A 21078-nucleotide genomic window follows, 5' to 3' on the forward strand; every position below is an offset into this window, starting at 1 on the left:
ATCTGGCCAGACTGCTGCCACCCTCAGCCCCACGTGGCCTGGCCGAGGCTTCTGAGTTCCCCGAGCACAGCCTTTCTGATTTTCTCCACTGGCGCCCAAAGCAGGTACCGAAAGGACTAAATGTGCGAGGGTGTTTTGAAGAGAGACCGTACTGTCGGAGAGGAAACGGGAGGGAGCCAGCAGACAGCATGCAGATCTGACCTCCTAGAGAAGGAGAGAAGGAGGGAAGGTTGAGTGAAAGAATCCGAGACTGCCGTGTGGTCTGGGGAAGGTTGGGGCAAGGCCCCTGGGGGCAGTCTCTAACCCAGGTCAGCCATCAGAGCAGTCGCCCCTCTCCCAGGAGTGGGTTCCCTGGGAGTCGTATCCCTGCTACCCTCAGTCTGGCTGCGAGCAGCCCGTGGGAAGTGTGGCCTCCGTGCAAATGTGGCCATGGGTTCAGAGCACAGTACCTGGAGCCCTTGGCCAAGTCCTGTGTTTATCTGAAGTCCCTGGGTCCTGTTCAAGGTGGATTCAAGCCTGCATTTTTCTCCGAACTTAAGAGTGACGTCCACGTTCGTTTGGAAGGCCGATGCCCTCACTCAGCCCTCCGGCTGTCTCAACGATGGGGCCCCCTCACCCCTTCCCTTGCCCATCCATTATCAAATATCCTTTCTACTGCTTCCGTCCCGCTAGCCTAGAACTCTTGCAAATCGCTCTCATCTTGGGGCACGTGGATGACTCAGGAGGTTGAGCGTCTGACTTCTGCTCAGGTCATGATCTCCCGAGTAGTGAGTTCGAGCCCCGCCTCGGGCTCTGCGCCGGCAGCGTGGAGCCTCCTTTGGATCTTCTGTCCCCCTCTCTCTGCACCGCCCCTGCTGATGCTGTCTCAAAAATGAACATTTTTTTAATGTTTATTTATTTTTGAGAGAGAGACAGAGCATGAGTGGGGGAGGAGCAGAGAGAGAGGGAGACACAGAATCCGAAGCGGGCTCCAGGCTCCGAGCTGTCAGCACAGAGCCCGACGCGGGGCTCGAACCCACGGACCGTGAGATCACCACCTGAGCCGAAGTCGGACGCTTAACCGACTGAGCCGCCCCGACGCCCCAAAAATAAACATTTTTTTAAAATCTCTCTCATCTTAACAATTGAAAGAAAGAAAACATAGCTTTCTAGAGCCCTGACCCCTTCCGGTGGCCCTTCCTCCTCCCTTGGCTTTGTACAGCCGGGTGCTTACAATACGTCTGCCTCTCCCCTAATCACTGCATTTCTTTCTTACCCTGACGATGGCCCCGCCCTCACCAAGCTTCCAGTGACCCCCAGACGGCCGCATCCAAAGGACGCCTTTGGTTCCGTGGTGTACCCTCGTCCCCCTCTGGCCTTTTCTGTCCTCACACTCGTGCTCTCTGGGATGTCTCGTTCGTCCCTGTGACTACCAACTGCTATCTGTCGGCTGACGCCTCTGAGTCTACACCTCCGGAATTGCCCTCGTGACTAGCAGATGCCCGCTGGGTGTCGCAGAATAATCCACAGCACCCCCCTCCAGCTCAGCTGGCGCTCAACCCAATTTGTCGCCCTCCACACCACCGATCATCTTCCCCCCTGCGTTTCCTCGGGGTGAGGGAGCGGTGGCCAACCCACACCAGAACCCCAGGGACACCACCACCTGTGGTCAAGAACGTGGCTCTTCGAGTCGGACTGTCCTCGGCTGTTCCACACGCCAGCCGGGCGACTTGGGCCACCCCACAGCTTCTCTGGGTCTCCGTGTTCTGGTCCATATGATGAGGACAGAAAGAGCCTCTACTTCGGCGGATCCTCATGAGGCTCAAGGGCGTGGAGCACGTGAGCGCTGCCTCGTAAGGGCTCCGCGAACCTCGCCGTAACCATCCCGTTCGTCACCGTCGTCCTCATCGCTGTCAGCGTCGTCACTACCCCGGACTTGCCCTTCCTCTCACGCCTGGCGGCGGCCATCCGTCACCAAATCCAACAAACCTGCCTACCGGAAAATGCCCTCCGATCCTTCCCCTTCCTCGTGCTGGTTGGTCAGTATCCGTTCAACAGGGCGGCCCTCTGCTTCCTCCTCCTCCTTTCCGGAGACCTTCAGGAGCCTCCTGCGGCTGCTGCTTTCTCCAGCCCACCTTCCCACAGCAGCCCCAGGGAGCTCTCCCAACAGCACAGAGCGGACTGTCCCTCCTCCTCCAGGTGCTTCCTGCTGCCCTCGTGAGGGTGGGGTCCCCCCAGGCCGGCCCCGGCCAGGCTGACCCCCGCGGTCGCCCCACGGGCCCCGGCTTGTCGGTCCCCAAAGCCCTGCCCGTGTCGCTTTGTCTCCAGGAACCACCCTGCCAGCCTCTGACCCCAAACCCTCTGTCCTCCCCTGAGACTCAGCTCGGGTGCCCTCTCGTCCAGGAAGTCCCTCGTGACCTCCCCCTCCTTCCCTCCCAGGGCGGAGTAAAGCCAGCCCTCTGGGCCCCCCTGTGTTGTCAGGGTTTGCTCACGGATTTGCCTTGCGCCACCCCCACCCCTCACCGAGGGGCCTCCAGCTGTCAGTCAGCAGATGGACCGAGAACCCACCTACTGTGCGTCAGGCACCGCCGAGCACACTCTGCTACATGCCGTGGACACAGGGCTCGCTCTTGTGGAATTTAGAATAAGGACAGATATTAAGTCAACAAATAAATGAAAACTTATGCAAGCTTAGTTCCCAGAAGAGAGGTCTCTCGGGGCGCCTGGGTGGCGCAGTCGGTTAAGCGTCCGACTTCAGCCAGGTCACGATCTCGCGGTCCGTGAGTTCGAGCCCCGCGTCAGGCTCTGGGCTGATGGCTCGGAGCCTGGAGCCCGTTTCCGATTCTGTGTCTCCCTCTCTCTCTGCCCCTCCCCCGTTCATGCTCTGTCTCTCTCTGTCCCAAAAAAAAAAAATAAATAAATAAATAAATAAGAAAAGTTGAAAAAAAAAAAAAAAAAAAGAAGAGAGGTCTCTCTGTCCAGTGTCTCTGGCTAGCACCCGTCCAGGCTAGGCCCGAGGGCACAGGGTTGTGACCTCCCCGTGACCTCACCTCCTCAAGGTTGGGACTCCGGGTCTCCCTTCCCAGGCGTGCGGCTACATAAATGTAACTCAGCTGTCAGCTGCGGGCACATCCCTAAACCGCCAGCCTTGTGGGGTCATCCTTCTGTTTACGTTCAAATTAAATAACATGAGCCTTCCCTCCTCCCCGCCCCCGCCTTGCAGAAGACTGACCTCAGCAATCACTTTCCCATCAGCCTTTGAACGTAAGAAAAGCAGACACGAGCCTCCCGGGTCCTGAGAGCATACTTTCAAATCAACACGACTTCAACAGACAGATGAACGAACCCTGGCTGTTTGGCCCTCATCACGGGGATCTGATATTACTGACTCCTGCGACCAAGCTCTCAAGCCCCATTTACTGCCTAACCTAGCAGAGGGTCAGAGACCAGGGAGGGGCCACACGTATGGCTTTTGGGCCTAGCTTGGGGTGTTTTTCCTAAGTGGCTAATCGTCCCACACCCAGATTTTGTCTGATTTCTCAAAATCGCCCTCGATTAGGAAAACTGATAATCACTGCTTCTTTTTCTTTTTTCCCTTTTTTTATTGAGATAAAATTTGCACAGCATAAAGTTTATTTCAAGTGTGTGATTCAGGGGTGCCTGAGCGGCTCAGTCAGTTGAGTGTCCAACTTCAGCTCGGGTTGGCATCACATGGTTCGAAAGTTCGAGCCCCACATCGGGCTTTGTGCGAATAGCACAGAGCCTGCTTCGGATGCTCTGTTTCCCTCTCTCTGCGCCCCTCCCCTGCTAGTGTTCTCTGTCTCTCTCTCTCAAGAACACAAATAAACATTAAAAAAATTAAAAATAAAATAATAAAGTGTACAATTCAGAGGTATTTAGTACACTCACTATGCCGTCCGCCTCTGTCCGGTCCAGAACATTTCGACCACCCCAAAATAAAACCCTGTACCCAGTAACAGTCACTCCCCGTCAGTCTGCTAACTAATCTACCTTCTGCCTCTACGGATCTGCATGGACATGTCATATAAATGGAATCGCACGCGATGTGGTCCTTTGTATCTGGCTTCTTTCACTTGGCATGACGTTCTCAAGTTTCATCCATGTTGTAACATACATCGCTGCTTCTTATGGCTAAAGAGGAATCCATGGTGTGGAGTTACCACATCCGTTTCAGTTTGTCTTCCTACCCATCAGTTGATGCACATTTGGGTTGTTCCCACCTTGGGGTTGTCACAAATGATGCTGCTGTGGACACGGGCGTACGAGTTTCTGTTTGGACGCATGTCTTCTGTTCACGTGGGTCTGTGTCTAAGGCTGGAAGTGTTGGGTCTTACGGTAAGTGTGTTTGACACCAGCCTGTTTTCTTTTTTTTTTTATTTTAGAGAGAGGGGAGAGGGGCAGAGGGAGAGAGAGAGAGAATCCCAAACAGGCTTCATGCTCATCACGGAGCCCAAAGTGGGGCTCAGTCCCACGACCCCGGGATCATGACCTGAGCCAAAATCAAGAGTCAGATGCTCAACAGACTGAGCCACCCAGGCACCCCATAAGGTCACTGATTCTTTTTTTTTTTTTAATGTGAATTTATTTTTGAGAGAGAGACAGAGCATGAGCGGGGAGAGGGGCACAGAGACACAGAATCAGAAGCAGGCTCCAGGCTCCGAGCTGTCAGCACAGAGCCCAATGCGGGACTCGAACTCACGAACTGTAAGATTATGACTTGAACCGAAGTCGGACGCTCAGCTGACTGAGCCACCCAGGCGCCCCATAAGGGCACTGATTCATCAGCACGGTTGCACGTTGGAATCATCTGGGCATCTTTTAAAATACTGCGTCCTAGTCCCTCCGTCAGAAGGTCTGGGATCATCGGTCTGCTCTGTGGCCTGTGCACGGAGAGTTTCGAAGCTCCCCAGAGGTTTCTCCCAGCCCAGGTTGAGGATTTCAGACACAGGGACTCACAGATGACATCATTAATCAATAGCTTGCCCTCTCAAGTCAGTGTCTTCAGATCTGCTTGATTATGAGAATGTTCTGGGGCGCTCGTTTAAAATACAGATTCCCAGGGGCGCCTGGGTGGCTCAGTCACTTAAGTGTCCCACTCTTGATTTAGGCTCAGGCTGTGATCTTGCGGCTCATGGGTTCCAGCCCTGTGTCAGGTTCCTCACTGACCGTGTGGAGCCCGCTTGGGATTTCTCTCTCTCTCTCTCTCTCTCTCTCTCTCTCTCTGTCTGTCTGTCTGTCTCTCTCTCTCTCCCTCCCTCCCTCTGCTGTTTTCCTGCTTGCTCACTCTAAGATAAGTAAATAAACATTAAAAAAAATAAAATACAGATTCCCAGACCCTTCCTCTGGAGATGTCCTCAGTACTTAGTGGGCCCCGGGGGGTGGAGGGGGAGAGCCTGGGAATCTGAAGTTTCAACAGACACTTCGGGTCTCTTGTGATCTGGCAAGTTTGGGAACCAGTATCTTGGATTCTTCCCCAAATGTGGGCCCCCCACCAGCGCCAGCTGGAGCTTGTGAGAAATGCACGTTCTAACTATTACTAAATCAGAACCTGCCTTTTAACAGTTCTGCAGTGATTGTAAACACACTAATATCTTAGAAGTACGGTGTTAGAGTACTTAATCTCAAGCAGTGTCATCTGTAGGTAAGAGGTTCTCAAACTTGAGCAGCATTAGATCGTCTGAAAGGCTCATTAAAGCACAGGCTGTTCTTGGAGCCTCTGATTCAGCAGGTCTGACGCAGGCCACGTGTCACAAGTCCCCAGGTGATGCTAATGCACTTGGTCTGAGAACCACACTTTGAGAATCCCAGATCTAGCATCGGGACTAGGGTTTCTCAGACTTGGCACTCGTAATGTTTTGAGCCAGATAATTCTTTCTTGGGTAGAAAGCTGCCCTCTGATTGTAGGGTGGTTAGCTGCTTCTCTGACCTCTACCTGCTAGGTTCCAGGAGCACCCCCAAAATTGCGGCAGCTAATTATGTCTCCGTGCATCGGCAGATACGCCCTGGTGGGCTGGGTGACCAAATTGAGAACCACTGGTCTAGAACATACCTAAAGGGGAGAGGTCCTGCCACTCATCCCATTCAAGAGGAGAGCAGACTTGGTCCCTAGCTTGGGCAAGCTCTCTCAGACTCTCCTCCCAGATCCCTCCGGGATCTGGGGCCTGAGACCCCATGAGGCAATACCCTTGAACCAGGATTTCCTCGCCTGGGGAAATGATATCCCTTTCCTGGCTCCCTGGCTACAAGAGAAGCGTCTGGAACTCTCAACACCAGGTGTGAAGTCCTGATCAGGTAGCCCAGTCCCTGTTGCCCTCTCCTCCTCACCCGTAGCCCCTTCTTTGCCAGATATCTTTGGCTAGTCCTAAAAACCAGATTTTCCAAGAAATGTTAAAAGTGACCACAATACAAGCAAAATACATAAGGAGCTGAATGTCTGTTGGTCACCTGATGCTTTTAAAGCTACACCCTAGGAATCTGTGCAATTGGTGAGCTTTAATTAGTGTGAATTGTTATACTTTCTTTATGTTCTTTGCAGAGGGCCGGGAATATTGGGCGGTGAGGGAGAAGACCACTTTTTAAAAGCTTCTGGGTTCTCCAACCTTCCTGGAGGTTGGTTCGCATTCCATATTGTTGGCGAATAGTGCCCTCTGCTGGAATTTTCTGGTTATTGCGATTGCGGCTGAGTCCTGTCAGGTCAGGCAAGTGTGTTTGCAAATTCCCCTGGTGAGCAGACCTTGTCTTCCAGCTCCAAGGCTGGCTGAAATGAGGATGTGTTTCCTGAATGTTCTTAAGCCCGCGTCCTGGAGTTGAGTGCCTGAGCCTAGGACACTGGTTAGGGCCTAGGACACTCGTCAGGGCCGGGTTCACACAGACCTCTCCCCGCCGACACTCCCCAGCTTAGCCCTCCTGGAACAGGGTCCCTGTGACTCCCCGACCAGCCCACGCGTGGAGAAGTGATGTGCTAGGAGGCACATGTGTGGGGCCCCCTGGGCTCCTGGCTCCTGCTTCCTCCACTGCACACCCCCAGCTGCAGCACCTTAAATGTCTCTCTCTCTTCATCTGTAAAACGGTGGTTTCAGATTGTACTCTGGGGTGACCCCAGGGACCTCATAGAAGCCTCACAGGCCAAAGGGAACATGAGAAGCAGCCCGGCGGGCAAGTACCGTCACCAGAGTCCATCCCACTTCTACCTGGTTGTATATATTAGGGCTTAGTATTTTGTTTTGTGTTCTGCTGAGAGAGAGAGAGAAAAAGACTTTCTTTTTTGAAAATCATGACAGTAGGTGATCTCTCAAGTCCTTCCAGCACTTTCTCTGACTCCTGCCCTATGGACATTTGTGAGGAGACGTGTCCCAGTGTCACACCGCTGTGGCCTGCACGCCACCCAGCCCCGCTTTTCAAGCCGGATTAAAGAGAACCGTAAGGGCTGAGGGTGACCTCCTTCTTCGCCCTGAACAGCACCCAGCCCAAAGTAAGAGCTCAGTGTGTGTGATAATGCCCCCCCCCCCCCGAAGCCAGTTTTGTAGGCAAGCTCCGTACCTTGTCATATTCCAGAGTCATTGCCCGTCCTCTAAGAGGACATTGTGTTTGGTCGGTAAAAACAAGCTCACCGGAATTGGTCCGTAAGGTTTGGTGACTTGGCTCCTTGGCTCACCCCGTTGTACATTTTCTAAAGTTTCACATTTAAAATGTAAGTCTGAGGCAATGGTTGATGCTGAATACCAGACCCTGTGAGGTTTGGTTTAAACGCTATAAAGGTCTTTATAGATATTTATACCTTTATCTCTGTTTTTTTAAATATATATATATTTTTTTGGGGGGTGGGCATCTGGGTGGTTTAGTTGGTAAGTGTCTGACTCTTGATCTCAGCTCAGCTCTTGATCTCAGGTTCGTGAGTTCCAGCCCCACATTGGGCTCCACTCTGGGCATGAAGCCTATTTTAAAATATATATATAAGATGTATATATAATATAAAATATATATATTTATATATTTTTTAAACAGGCTTTTATATATATATATTGTTTTCGTATAATTTTATATTTATATTTATATTTGTTGTAGACTCTGGGTCTGGAGTTCTCTCTTGTCCAGCAAGAGAGCAAGACGCAGGATTGAAAATGTGAGAGAGGCTAATGTCCGGGAGGAGACAAGAGCCCTGAATAAGGGTCCTTGCTCCATTTTTCTTAGGCTCGGAAGGCTTACAAACATGTGATGGATGTGCACAAAGAGACAATGAAACTGTGAACATTAATTCATGGGCGTAGGGGAAAGAGGGTTTTGGAGATATGTGGTGTTAGGGGTTTGGGTTAACACAAAACAAAATCCTGGAGCTGGGCAAAGGTTGTTTACAGCAGACGTGAGGCCCCACCTCTGTTTACCTAAACTGGCCTAGGGGACAAGAAAGACAGAGTATGCTACCTCAGCGTCAACAAGGCATCTTTCTTTTGTTAATTAGCTCCGTTCTGGGCAACTTTGCTGAGGTCCATAACCCTGTTTACCTGCTTATGTAATTTGGTCCTTCCTTCCTGTGAAAGCAGCTTTCTGCTGTTGTCCTGTACCTTTGTCCTATACTGGGGGCCTTTGCCTCATTTACCTAATATTTACCTAATCTTGTTTACCCAAACTTGGGTGTGTTCATTCTGTGGCTTTCTAATTCTTTATGCCTCGTTAACCCATCGGTGCAGCCTCAGCGAATTCGAAGCTTATTCCCCACGTATATATACAGGGACGCCCGGGTGACTCCGTTGGTTAAGCATCTGACTCTTGATTTTGGCTCAGGTCATGATCTCAGGGTTCGTGAGATCGAGCCCCACGTCAGGCTCTGCTGGCAGTGAGGAGCCTGCCTGGGGTTCTCTCTCTCTCCCTTTCTGCTCCTACCCCACTCACTCTCTCTCTCTCCCTCTCTCTCTCTCTCTCAAAATAAATAAATTTTAAAAACAGAAAATATCAAAAATATTTTATTTTTTGGAAAATAAAAGCTATATGTATTTAAGGTGTACAATACAATGTTTTGATGTATGTATACATTGTGAAATGATTTCCACAATCAAACTAATTAACATATCCATCCCCTTGCGTGTCAGTTTTCTGTGTGTATATGATGAGAACGCTCGATATCTACTCTCCTCGTGAGTTTCAGATGTATAATACATCATCATTAACCACCATCACCATGCTTTACATTAGACCCCCAGCATTTATAACTGGAAGTCTGTGCCCTTTGATCAGAATCTCCCTCTCCTCCCCCAACTCCAGTCTTCTGGAAAACACCATTCTCCTCTCTGTTAGTGTGAGTTCACCTTTTTCTTTTTTCTGTTCATAGATCTCACGGAGAGGTGAGCCCATAAAGCATCCGTCTTTCTGTGTCTGGCTTGTTTCACTTTGTCCTTCAGGCCCATCCAGGTTGTTGCAAATGACAGGACTTCCTGCCTTTTTGAGGCTGAATAATATTCCATTGTGTGTGTATATACACCATATCTTCTTTATCCATTCATCTGTCAGCGGGCGCTTGGGTTGTTTCCCAAGTTGATGGCTACTGTGAGTGATGCTGCAGTGAACATGAGACAGTGATTCTGTTCCCCTCAGATCTATATCCAGAAGAGAGAGCACTGGATCGGAGGGTGGTTCTAGTTTTAATTTTTTGAGGAACCTCCATGCTGTTTTCCGGAGTGGCTGCACCAGTTTGCATTCCCAGCAACAGTGCACAAGATTTCCTTTTCTCCACATCCTCACCAATGCTTGTTATCTTGTGAGTCTTTGATAATCACCATCCTAACAGGTCTGAGGTGATCTCTCACTGTGGTTTTGACTTGCATTTCCCGAATGATGAGTGATGGTGAGCATCTTTTCACATGTCTGTTGGCCATCTGGATGTCTTCTCTGGAAAAAGGTTCAGCTCCTTGGTTCCCCTTTGAACCAGGTTTTTCATTTGTTTGTTTGTTGCCATTGAATTAGGAGTTCCTGAGATTTTTTGGATGTTAACCCCTTCGCAGACAGATGGTTTGCAAATATTTTCTCCCATTCCATACGGGGCCTTTTAATTTTGTTGATTCCCTTTGCTGTGCTGAATCTCCCTGGTTTGTTTTTGCTTTTGTTTCCTGTGCTTTTGGTATCAATTCCAAAAAATCACTGCCAAAACCAATGTCAAGCACGTTTTATCCTGTGCTTTGTTCTAGGAGTTTAATGGTTTCAGACCTCTCATTTAAGTATTTAATCCATTTCGAATTTGCATATTGTGTAAGAGTCTAATTTCATTCTTTTGTGCGTGGCTATCTGGTTTTCCCAACAGTATTTATTGAAAAGACTATCTTTTCCCCAATGTATATTCTTGGCACCTTTGTCAAAAATTAGTTAACTGTATATGTGTGGGTTTATTTCAGGCCTCTCTCTTCTATTCCGTTGGTCTATGTGTCTGTTTTTTTGTTTTGTTTTGTTTTGTTTTAAATTTTTTTAACGTTTTATTTATTTTTGAGACAGAGAGAGACAGAGCATGAACGGGGGAGGGGCAGAGAGAGAGGGAGACACAGAATCGGAAGCAGGCTCCAGGCTCCGAGCCGTCAGCCCAGAGCCCGACGCGGGGCTCGAACTCGCGCACCGCGAGATCGTGACCTGAGCTGAAGTTGGACGCTTAACCGACTGCGCCACCCAGGCGCCCCTATGTGTATGTTTTTATGCCAGTACCATGTGGTTTTTATTACTCTAGCTTTGTAATAAGTCAGGAAGTGTGATGCCCCAGCTTTTTTATTCTTGCTCAAGATTACTTTAGCTATTTGGGGTCTTTTACAAATTTTAGGATTGTTTTTCTCTCTCTGTGAAAAATGCCATTGGAATTTTGATGGAGACTGCATTGAATCTCGAGATCACTTTGGGTAATATGGACATTTGAACAATAATAATTCTTCCATGAACACAGGATATCTGTCTCTATATTTCAAAGTCATGTGCTTCTAAATCATGCATTTTAGACATTAACTATTTTCTTCCTGCTATGGAAAAATGGAGACTTAAGTCTGTTGTGTTTATAAACAAATAATTTTTTTTTGCTTTTTTAATATTTTTTATTTATTTATTTTTTTTAATTTTAACGTTTTATTTATTTTTGAGACAGAGAGAGACAGAGAATGAGCAGGGGAGGGGCAGAGAGAGAGGGAGACACAGATTCCGAAGCAGGCTCCAGGCTCTGAGCTGTCAGCACAGAACCCGACGCGGGGCTCCAACTCACAAACCACGAGATCATGACCTGAGCCGAAGTCGGACGCCCAACCAACTGAGCCACCCAGGCACCCCTATTTTTTATTTATTTTTGAGAGAGAGAGAGAGAACGAGCACGAGTGGGGGAGGAGCAGAGAGAGAGGGAGACACAGAATCTGAAGCAGGCCCCAGGCTCCAAGCTGTCAGTGCTGAGCCCAATGCAGAGCTTGAACCCACAAGCTGTGATATCATGACCTGAGCCAAAGTTGGACGCTTAACCCACTGAGCCACCCAGGTGCCCCAAGAAATAACTTTTTTAAAGTTATCACCATATCCATTGAAATTCTTTAATTGAATCCATAGTAGCTGCTGGGAAAAATCCAACTGTCTTAGTCATGAAAGACCCAAACCTCAGTGTTAAATACCTGAGAGGCTTTCAGGCAAAACAAAACAAAACAGCAACTCAGAGGTAAACTAACCCATCACCACTCTTTCATTGTTATTGATAAACTATATTGATTAATTATAACGCCTGTGTTTTTGCAAAGCACCATATAATTTTCAAGAGCAGGTAACACAGTTCGTTTTCACAACATCCCCGTAAGGGCCGCAGAGGCAGCTCCATTTTACAGGTAAAGATGTGCACAGAGCCGTAGGGGCCTGAGGCCACGGAGCTGGGACAGCCCTTGGCCAGGTGCCCCCCCCCCACCCCCACCCCACAGGACCTGTGGCCTGGAAAGGAAGGACACAGGTGAGCGTTCTCAACAACCTGCTGCCCTTACTTCCAGATCCCGTCTTTCCTGTCCCCTCCTCCACTCTGACCTCCCTCTTCCTGACCAGCGCGCTGAGGCTCGCTTGAGTCTCTAGATCGGTGACTTCCATGGCCCGGTGGTCAGGGGCATGCCAGCCACCGGGTGCCCTTACTCAGTTCCGCATCCACTGCCTGCAGCTCAGACCCCACTGGGCTCCCGGAAGCTTCTCGGGCGAGGGCTCTTGGGGCTGCTGCTGGACTGGCCTGAGGTCAGCGTCGGAGGGACGGGGTAGGGAACAACGGTGCCGCACGAAGCTTGGGTAAGAAATGGGTACATACAGAGAGAGTCAGGGCAGCACAGCTCTTACTTTCTGACCTAAAACCCAAGCCACCAGAGTAGAGACCTGAGAATATAGTAGTGTGAACTCTTCTCAAATACTGGGGTTCTTTTCTGAATGCGAAAGTAATACAAACTCAAGGGGGGTTGGGGGCAGGGGGTTGGAAACACACAAAAAAGACAAAGATCACATACAATGCTACCACCCTGCCAACATTCTTTCATCTGTTTCCTTTCTCCGGTTAAACGGGGTGGGGGGGGGGGGCAGAGAGTGTTTAAGCATTTACTTTTCATTGTTATCTAAGTAATATGTATTTTGGCTATCATGTTTCTATTATTTTGGATGATACGGTATTTATTTAGCTCCATGTTTCAAAGGAGTAATTCTTGAGATGCATGGTTTCCAACTGCCCTATGGTTCTTTCCCCCTTTGCTTTTGCTGTTCCCTTTGCCCAAAACCTGGACGAGTTTGCTCGCAACGAGTTCTCCTCTGAATGGGGCTGGCTTCATGCTGCAGAATAGGCGGAGACGAGAGAGGCTGGGTGGCGGAGGAAATGGTCTGTAATTTTACCGTATAATGTGGGTGTCCTGCAGTGCTTAGGAATGCTTTAGAGCCTACAACAGAAAGTCCAAAAACAAAAAACAACTAGTGTCAAACAAACAGAATGTATTCCAAATAACGAGGAATCTAGGCACAAGTGATTGCTGGCATTTGGTCAGGGGCCCAGCCTGGTCAGGGCCATCATCCGTGCAAGCTGCTTGACTTCTCCCTCCGTGTTCTCGGGGAACAGTGAGGCTGCTGTGGCTCCAGGCATCACACCTGAACTGAAGGTAGGAAAAAGGAGTAGAGGAGTGGCACTAATTATGTGTTTTTCTGTATTATCAAGAAAAGCAAATGTTTTCCCAGAAGGCCCTAGCAGAAACCTACTTGTCTAGCCTGGACTAGAATCATGTCACCGGCCACACTGAGCAGCAGGGGAGAAGAGAAAGCAAATATTCAAGCTCCCCTTGCCTCTACAGTGGGGGTGACAAAAAAGAGAAACTTTGGAACTGTCTGTTGAGTTAGCCAAATAGCAGTGGCTCCCCCAGTATTTCCTATGTCTTGGGAATAAGTCTCGCCTCCTATTCCACTTTCCGAGTGGGTGGTTGGCTCAGAGGCTGAGTCACTCTTCCCGGTGCTGTGGCTCCTGTCCTCATCCTTCTTGGCAAGTTACAAAATAGTGCAGTTATGTGTGCCTGGCTTAGAGGATTAGCAATTGTAGTACGTAGTTTTAAAGCCTACCCAGCACAAAGTGAACGAGGGCTCCACAAAAATCCCTGCCAAAACAAAGCAAAGCAATACAAAAAACACCGCCCTGAAAAACAAAAACAAAAAAAACTATGGCCTGAAGACAATACAAATGCAAGTACAAGCAAGACCATGAGACAGAAACAGCAGACATTTTCCTGCTAGCAATGAATTTTCATTACAAACCAGAGACTACAGCAATCTCATCGGATCTACCAAGAGTCAGTCCAAAAAAAAGAGCCAGGTTTTATCAAGAAAATTATTTGGAGAGTGAGTTTTATATCAGTCAAGATGTACTATTAATAAATAAAAGAAAAATGAGTTGGTTTTAAGTATTTAGCCCATTTCTATCTCATCAGATTAAAACTTACACTTCAATCTGTTTTATCATTTATATGACTCATGAATATATCATTGTCCGTATATAAGCTCTAGGGTAATATATTTTCAGGTTCATCTAGTTTATTCTGATAATAGATTGCCATCAAAAAAATTTTGGAGAAGACTCTCCCAAGCAATGGACTTTCAGGGCTCTGACTTCCTTCCTATCGATGAGGGTTCTTGGTCATTAAGTACAGAAGTCACTGCAGCGATTTTAACCCGAGAAGGAACTTATCAAGGGACATTAAGTAGCTCACAGAACCTTTAGGTGAGTTCATCAGATTTCGAAGCTACCCAGCCAGAAGCAATGTTTGCCCGTCCCCACTGCAGGACTCACCCAGCAAAGACCTTTTTTCTGCTGCCTCTGAAAACCATGCACCGGCTGAACCTGTGGTCGCTGGGTCCAGATGCCCTGAAACTCTGCCACAGCACACCCAGAGCCAGACCCCTCCCAGCCACCCTTCCAGAAAACGGAATCCACTGTTTTGCCCTGGGCTCTCTTCATGCCTGTTGCAGAGCCTGAATTATATTCTTTTTGGCGAGCTTTGAGAGAGGGAGTAGTAGGAGGTGGGGGGAAATGACTTTCTTTTTTCATAGTCATTTTACGGTAATGTTAATAGTGACTCTATTACATTTTAAGTAATTCTCCTATTTTGGCATTTTGGCTTTCTATTTGAGTGCAGTGGACACGCAATGTTATATCAGTTGCAGGTGTTCAGCTCGGTGACTTGACAAGTTCACACATTATGGCGTGTTCGCCGCAGGTGTAGCTCTATCTGTCCCGTTAACATCGTTACTACAATGACTGTATTCCTGATGCTCTGCTTTTTATTCCCGTGACTTATCCATCCCGTACCTGGAGGCCTGTGTCTTCCTCGCCCCTTCGCCCACTTTGCCCAACCTTCCCACCGCCCTCCGCTCTGGCAGCCATCAGTTTGTTCTCTGTATTTTTAATTCTGATTCTGCTTTTTGTTTGTTTATTCATGAAAAAAAATATATTGTTTTAAGTAAACCCTACCCCTAACATGGGGCTGGAACTCACAACCCCGCGATCAAGAGTCCTACACTCGGCTGCCTGAGCTAGCCAGGTGCCCCTGTTTATTTTTTATTTTTACTTTTAGATTCCATTTACGCATGGAATAGAATGGTATTGGTCTTTCTCTGGCTTATTTCACTCAGCGTAATAGCCTCTAGGTCCATCCATATTGTCACAGACGGCAAGAGGTCATTCTTCTTCATGGCTGTGCAATGTTCCATTGTGTATATATATGCCACATTTTCCTTATCTATTCGTCTACTGATGGGCACTTAGATTGCTTCCATATCTTGGCTATTGTAAATAATGCTGCAATGAACATAGGGGTGCATGTATCTTTTTGAATTAGTGTCCTCATTTTCCCTGGGTCAATAGCCAATAGTGGAATTATTGGATCACATGGTAGTTCTATTTTTAATTTTTGGAGCAACTTCTATACTGTTTTCCACCATGGTTGTACCAATCTACATTCCCACCAACAGTGCACAAGGGTTTCTTTTTCTCCGCATCCTTAACAATACTTGTTGTTTCTTGGGTTTTTGATTTTAGCCATTCTGACTGGTGTAAGGGGATATCTCACTGGTTTTGATCTGCATTTCCCTGGTGATAAGTGATGTTAGAACATTTTTTTCGTGTGTCTCTTGGCCATCTGGATGTCTTCTTTGGAAAAATGTCTATTCAGGTCCTCTGCCCATTTTGAATTAGATTATTTGGTTTTTGATGTATTTTATACATTCCTTATATGATTTGGATATTAACCCATTATCAGATATGTCATTTGCAAACACCTTCTCCCATTCCCTCGGTTGTCTTTTGTTTTGTTGATTGTTTCCTTTGTTGTACAAATTTCTTAATTTTGATGTAGTCCCAATAGTTTATTGTTGCTTTTATTTCTCTTACCTTAGGAGATTTATCTAGAAAAATGTTGCTATGGCTGAGGTCAGAGAAATTACTGCCCCTGTTTTCTCCTAGGACTTTTATGGTTTCAGGTCTCACATGTAGGTCTTTAATATATTTTGAGTTTATTTTTGTGTGTGGTGTTAAAAAGTAGTTCAGTTTCATTCTTTTGCATGTAGCTGTCCAGTTTTTCCAACACTGTCAAAAAGATCGTCTTTTCCCCAATGTATATTCTTGCCTCCTTTGTCATAGATTAATTGACCACATATGTGTGGGTTTATTTCTGGGGTCTCTATCCTGTTCCATTGAACTGTGTGTCTGTTTTTGTGCCAGCACTGTAGTGTTTTGATTACTGTACTGTTTGATTACAGCTCTGTAGTATAGTTTGAAATCTAGAATTATGATACCTCCAGCTTTGTTCTTCTTTCTCATGACTGCTTTGGCTCTTTGGGGTCTTCTGTGGTTCCACACAAATTTTAGTATTATTTGTTCTATTTTTGTGAAACATGCTGTTTGGTATTTTGATAGGGATTGCACTGAATCTGTAGATTGCTTCGGGTAGTACAGACATTTTGACAATATTAATTCTTCCAATCCATGAGCATGGTATATCTTTCCATTTGTTTGTGTCTTCTTCAATGTCTTTCATCAGGGTTCTATAGTTTTCAGAATACAGGTATTCCACCATTTTGGTTAAGTTTATTCCTAGGGTTTTTATTATTTTTGGTGCAGTTGTAAATGGTGCTATTTTTTTTTTTAATTTCTCTTCCTGCAACTTCATTGTTAATGTATAGAAACACTACCAATTTTTGGACATTAATTTTGTATCCTGCCACTTTACTGAATTCATTCATTACTTCTAGCAATTTTTTGGTGGAATCTTTAGGATTTTTTATGATTATTCTCATGTTGTGTGCAAATAGTGATATTTTAACTTCTTTACCAATACAGATGTCTCTCATTTCTTTTGCTTGTCTGATTGCAGTGGCTAGGACTTCTAGCCCTATATTGAATAAAAGTGAGAATGGACATCCTTGTTTTGTTCCTTACCTTAGAGGGAAAGCTCTCAGTTTTTCACCATTGAGGATGATGTTAGTTATGAGTTTTTCATATATGGCCTTTATTGTTTTGAGGTATTTTTCCTCTAGCCCCATTTTGTTGAGAGTTTTTATCATGAGCAGGTGTTGTATCTTGTCACGTGCTTTTCCTGCATCTATTGAGATGATCATATGATTTTTATCCTTTGTTTTGCTGATGTGGTGTATGAATATTAAATCAGTCCTTTCATCCCAGGAATTAAATCCCACCTGATCATGGTAAATGATTTTTTTTATGTATTGCTCTATGTGTTTTACTAATATTTTGTTGAGGATTTTAATCTATGTTCATCAGGGATATTGGCCTGTAGTTTTCTTTCTTTTTTTCTTTTTTTTTTTTTTTTTTGTAGTTTCTTTGTCTGGTTTTGGTATCAGGGTAATGCTGGCCTTATAGAATGTACTTGGAAGCTTTCCTTCATCTTTTATCTTTTGTAATAATTTGAGGAGAACAAGTATTAACTCTTCTTTAAGTGTCTGGTATTGATCATATATGAATCCATCTGGTCCTGAACTTTGATTTTTTGGCAGTTTTTTTTATTACCAATTCCATTTGGTTACTTGTAAATTGGTATTTTCAGATTTTCTGTTTCTTCCTGGTTGTTTTGGGGGATTATGTGATTCTGGGAATTTATCCATTTCTTGTAGGTTGTCCAATTTGTTGGCATATAATTTTTCATAGTAGTCTCATAATCCTTTATATTTCAGTGGTATCAGCTGCTACTTCTCTCTCATTTCTAATTTTACTTATTTGGGTCCTTTCTCTTGATGAGTCTGGCTAAGGGCTTGTCAATTTTGTTCAGTTTTTCAAAGAATCAGCTTTTAGTTTCATTGATTTTTTTTTTCTATTCTTTTAGTCTTTACATCATTTTTTCACTTCTAATCTTTATTATTTCCTTCTTATACTCACCTTGGGCTTTGTTTGTTCTCCTTTTTCTAGTTCCTTTAGGTGTGAGGTTAGATACTTTATTTGAGCAATTTTGGTAATTTAAATATGCACTTTCTTTACTCCTTCTTGATGAATCTGGCCAGAAATCTGTGTCATTTTTTTCCTTCAACTTGTTTATTAATAACACGGTTTCATTTTTCTATTCACTAAAACCATACTTTATCCTTATTAATTCCTTATTCCTGCCTCTCTTGGGCTTGTTTTCTATTTTCATGAGTTGAATGCTCAATTCTTTATTCTCTCACCAAGAATCTTCCTTGTATTATGGAGGTTTTGAAATGTTATGCCATTGTTATTTATTATTATTATTATTATTATTATTTTCTGTGTACTTTGATTTTAACTTTTATTTTGTCTTGATCCAAGATTTAATAAAAAGTGTTTTTATTTCTAAGTTTTATAAGATTTTTTTGTTTAATCTTGGGTTTTTACTCTCTGACTTTATTATATCATGATAAGATAGTGTGACCTATGCATTTTCAGCTTTGAAAAATTAATTGGGATTTTCAATGTAGCCTAATATACAATCAGTTTTTGTAGATATTCCAAAGACATTGGAAAAATTAAGCCTAATAGAATATTTTTAAATTTCTGAGTGGAAGGGTCTTTTACATTTTTTAATTAATTTTTAGTTTAATTCCATTAACAGAGAGTACTATTAGTAATTTTCTACCTTATGGAGTTTAATATTTTCTTTGTGACCTTATGTATGACCAGTTTTTGCTAATGACTCATGTGTGCTTGAGAAGATGTATTTCTCATAATCAGGGTGTAAATCTTTTATACATGCATAAAATCTACCTTATGGGTTATACTGTTTAAGTCATTATTCTTGCTCTTTTTTTCACCATTTGATCTGTCTTGTACTTATAGTGGTATGTTAAAATCTCCTATGATTAGTGTATCTCTATCTGTATCTCCTTGCCTCTCCATAGTTTCTCATTCTGTAGGTGGTTGCTGTGTTATTTGGCGCATGGCTATTCGTTATCATATCTTAACTACAAGGTGTGGTTTTAACATCTTTATTTGGTATGTTTAATGCTTTTTGACTTGAATACTACCGTGTCTGATACCAATATCACAATTCCAGCTTTCTTTTTGTTTCCATTTACCTGATTTATTTTGCCTTTCTTTTCTGAAAATCTATCGGCTTTATGAGCCAACTTGAAAATCCTTTTATTTAGGTGAGTTAAGTCCACTAACAGTTATTAGTATGGTTTATATGTTTGGCCTCAGTTCTGTCTTATTACTTTATAATTGCTACGTATGTGTATTTATTGTGTTTCTTTCTGTATTTGATGTTTTCTTTATTCTAATTTTTACATTGTGTTTTGATATTTAGGAAGGTTTTCCAAGTCATAGAATATTTGTTTAGTTGTTGCCTTTATAGTTAAACCCTTTACAATAATCTTCGTCCTGTATTTTTTACTCATTTGGTTTGTCAGTTTTGAAAAGTGACTTCTCTGACTTCTCCGTAGTGCCTCTACAACAATCCATAAACTTAGTTTCCTGTCCCCTTTGTATATTTTTCTTCCACCCCTTCCCTCCTCTTTTAGTCTTAGAGCTATAATTAAATACATTAAATGAATGTGAATTTGTAGTATTCTTTGTCTTCTAGTATGCTTAAGGCATAGGTTACAGGTGGTTTTATTTGTTCTTCTTTTCCTTGTGGTTCTTTATGGTGTTTTGGAGGAAATGTGGGAAGATACAAATTTAGGGGGCCACCAGCATCCAGGAATACCCGGAAGTTCTCTTGCACTTTGAGAGCCCAAAACAAAATGTCTCCTGCAAACATGTGTTTTTCTGGTTCATGAGCACTTTACTAGCCTCCTTTCAAGTCACAGAATATTGCTTATTTGTGTGTGCACATGTATTTGTTCAGACCTGGATGCCGAGAGCTCCAGCCATGCCTGTATTTGCCCCACCATTTTTCTTCGATCATTGCATGCATGCCTCGAGTACTGATCGCATTCTTCCTTCATATCTTAAGGTCAAGAACTTGTTATGGTTCTATGATCAAGTCCCTCAAAGGGAGCAGGGAGGGGGCCAGAGCTGTGGGCAAAGGTCTCTATCTTCGCTATATCTAGTAGAAATTCTGCACCATGAACCAAGGTCCTTAAATGTTACTGATATTTATAGACAAGAAGGTACTGGGTTGAGTGTTACCTATGTGTCTTTTAGCCCACACTGAAACACTGAATGTTTCCTTCTACCTTAAAAAAAAAAAAAAAAAAAAGAAAAAAAGAAAAGAAAGGAAAGGAAAAGAAAGAAAAGAAAGAAACCTAGGAAATATTCTTAGATTTAAGAATGCACAGCTCAAGCTGCTCTCTTGGAAAGGGAATTACAAATTAATTCCTGGTGTTCTTGACCATGTTCCAGCTCACTGTGACTTCGAGAAATTAATTTACTGTCATGTGACTGTCCTCTTCCATAGAAAGGGATAAAACAATGTCCAGTGTTTTTTTTTTCCCTTGTTTATTTTCGTTGGGATTTAGATAGGAGTAAGGTGGCTTTACTCAAATTTGCCATTTAGCCCTGAAATCTTATATAAAGATATTATACTTTTACAGCACCATTTAAATACGACGTTAAGAAAAAGTGTATAGTGTCATTCTGGACAGATGTGAATAGCTCTTTACCTGCCCACATGTGTGTCCAGAGATAAGACATGAATCTTCAATAAGCGTACCCTTGGGGCGCCTGGGTGGCTCAGTCAGTTGAGTGTCCAACTTCAGCTCAGGTTTGTGAGTCGGCATTTGAGAGGGGCCTAAACCCTGGTGGGGAGGGAGGGTTGGTACAGGAGAAGTGAACAGAACTGGGGAGTGAAGGGAGGGAACCCTCAAACGAAGGGCAGTTAGGGAAGAGAGAAAATGCACAAAGCTGGTAACAGGGCATCTGGTATGATCCGTGTGAGTTATAATGGTGCTTTATTCTCGTCATTAGCTGATGTAAGTTCCCTGCTTTCTCTGATAGCTTGGAAGAAATTTTGATCTTCCCAAAGCTGTGAGTTCAGTTATTGACCCATCACTGGTAATTGTTGGCATCCTCTTGAATGGATAAAATGCCATCTACTGCATCAACCTGTATTAGAGACTACAGGTATTTACCTCAGAAGCTTTGGGCTTCTCGAAAGTACCGTTGGCTCATGAAAT

This window comes from Neofelis nebulosa, chromosome 7 (genome assembly GCF_028018385.1).
Source record: "Neofelis nebulosa isolate mNeoNeb1 chromosome 7, mNeoNeb1.pri, whole genome shotgun sequence".
NCBI classification, from domain to species: Eukaryota; Metazoa; Chordata; class Mammalia; order Carnivora; family Felidae; genus Neofelis; species Neofelis nebulosa.